We start from the raw sequence: 2,985 nt of genomic DNA on the forward strand, positions 1-2,985 counted from the left end.
TGGCGTTCAGGTTTTTTGTATCCTTTTATTTGTCACTTTCCTCTGATTCACCGTGTCTCACCCTATCTAAAGACAGTTCACCAAATACCATAAATATTTCTAATTTCGTTGTTAAACTGCTTTTTATTTTAATCCAGCTCCGTAGTTGTGGAAGCTCCAGTGAAAATCCTTCGGTTGCTCAGGCGGAGAGCTGTCAGGTGGGGTCTACAGTATTCCCACAGGAGTTCATCTCACCCACCACATACAGGGGAAGGGCGCTTTGCTTGTCTGTCCAGGAATGAGAAGAGAAGTACAAGGAAACTGTTAAATGTCTGCTCTTTTCTTTCTTTTTTCCTCCCTGCTTGTGTTTTGCTGATGCGATTTATCTCAGAGATCCATTCCTCCATTTAAACTGCAGATGTCTTAGAACTCATAAAAAAGCAAAATGTGAGAAAAAGAGCGTTGAATGTGTCAACTCTAAAACATTTCATCGACGATACACACTGATTTCCCATGATAAAATGCTTTAGTATCCAAGCAAATCTGTGTATTTCTGGCACTCCAGAAGGAAACAAAGACACATCTACACACATGGTGTATACTAACATAGCAGTACATTTTTATGCTATATCACATATTAAATTTAAAATAGAGAAGACATTTAACAAATTAGAAACTTCATTTTGCAATTAATTGATATTTAGATAAGTGCTGGGTCAATTAAACATGAAGAAAAAAGCAACAGGAGACAGATGGATTATTCATTATTCATATTATTTATATGCAGCCCTTCCAGTCTCTTTAAATAGCTTTTACATTATTCATAGGAGTAAAGAGGAGGGGAGCATCAGGAATACAACAGACAAAGTGGCTTCAGAGGTACGTGTTGATATTATAACAGGCCGACAAGATCTACAAGTTTTTTTTTAACAGATACGACGCTTAAAGTATTTCTTATTTAATTAATTCTCTTTTAATTTCTTAAATTGTAAAAACATGAAATAGCGATTTCGAAGGAAAACTTTTGGCGAAGTCGTGCAAAAAAAAAGACGAAAGAGCTATGAGCTTACCAATGTACCAATTCTTCCTCTTTTATCGTCCTTTTCTCCCCGGTGTTCAGTGTCTTTTCATGCTGCGGGTTCAGATGGAAACGCCGTTGAGGGAAAAAAAAAAAAGAAAAAAAAGAAAGAAATCCTCCACAGACGGAGCGCGTTCAGGGGCTCATCGGCTGAAGTTGCGCTGCGGTCCAAAGTCAGCTGGGTTCACAAACACTCACAAGTACAGCCTCGTTTCAACTTACAGCGTCTCATCCAGGAGTCCTGCAGCGTCCTGGAGGCTCCGGGCAGTCCGAGGCAGACACGGAGGAAAGAAAAAAAAAAGTGATGATAATGCAGTTTGGTGTCAGTTCCAATAAAAAATAAAAAATAAAATAAAAATCACATGTTCTGACGAATAACTTGTGTAGACTTTCGCCTTTTTGTAATAAAATCCCGGCGCACAGCGACTTTATTTGCAGAGCAACAGTTCACTCACTTGTTGTTTTTTTCGGTCCTGCTTCTTCTCCCGCCTCAGCATCTGCCTACTACAGCAGCTCCCCCCGCCCTCTGCCACACACACACACGCACACACACACACACATACACACACACCGTCCCATCCTGCATGTGACCTTTTCACAAATCAAACGACTACATGTGTTTAATAGTTTAATCAAAGCTTGTCGTTTGCAGTTTAAATATTGACAATTTATTTGGCACAGATGTTGTTGAACTATTCAGTCCACCGAAAATACTTCTAATAATATCAACTGTGCATCTGTGATTCCTATTTGACATTGCACAGATCTCAATTACATTAAGTGTGACTTTTTAAATTCCTGTCTTGGATTTACATTAAATATATTTATCTGACCAAAACAGCAGGAAATGATTAGGAGAACCGTAGCCCTGCTTAGCTAAATAAAGATTTTCAAGTAGAGTAAGATGTAGCTACTTGTGGAGCTGTGTTTGAGAGAACAGCAGGTGTGAGTAGACTGAAGTGTAAGCTGCAAAACGTGGGCTTACAGATGTGAGACTGAAACGCATCATGCAGGCGGGCCAAGTGAAAAGATACAATGAAAGGAGGCGAGTGCTGTTTTCAGCCTTCTGTTGTCAATGTCTGTGTTTTTGTAGCTTTCAGACCTCGTTAGAGATGAAAGATGTATTGCCACTGACATCTCCCCTCCTCCTCCTCCTCCTTCTCCTTCGTCTCCTCCTGCTCTCTTTCTTTTCCTTTCTCTCTCCCTCATTTTTACGTTTTTAGCATCCACAAATTAATTAATTCTCAGATTTGACATTTTCAGTGTCGGAAAGCTTGTTGCAGGGCATTAAAAATACATTTCTTTCTGTTTTCACCTGAGAACTACACCTGTCCTGATATTCCACGTGGCTAACTGTTGTTAATCTCACTTACACTTGCAGTAAAAAAAAAATGTTGATTTGGGTGCATTTACACAAAAAACTGCCAAGTAAAAGCGTTTAGATGCTCCCAGTCCTAGTGTACTCGTATGCACTGTCAGTTCTGCTCCTTATTTATTCATCTCCCAACTTTACTGAGCTGGAGAGTGTAGCAGATATTGAATATGGATCAATAGATCACTCCCCAGGATGCATACTGTCAGCCGACTGAGCCCTCAGGCAGATGCCAAGCCTCTGGTCACATTTGCATTTGGAGATAGAAAATAACTACTGCTTGTCAGAAAGTGGGAAACAGCGTGGTCTTTACATTTTTACAAAATTGGGAAATTAAAAGTATAGAGGCTGGAGAACTTTCTGCATCTGTCAACATAGGATTTAGCAGTATCCTCTCCATCTGTATCAACATCCACATGAGCCTTGGTGTGCTTCTTTATATGCCTTTATGGCGGCTATGTGAGCACCTACATGCATACATATGTGCACACATATACATATAATTTACATGTGGGCTCTAACACACCGGTGAAGCCCTCAGTGGCTCCCTGCATTT

The sequence above is a fragment of the Acanthochromis polyacanthus genome, chromosome 5, assembly GCF_021347895.1.
Source record: "Acanthochromis polyacanthus isolate Apoly-LR-REF ecotype Palm Island chromosome 5, KAUST_Apoly_ChrSc, whole genome shotgun sequence".
Classification (NCBI taxonomy): Eukaryota; Metazoa; Chordata; class Actinopteri; family Pomacentridae; genus Acanthochromis; species Acanthochromis polyacanthus.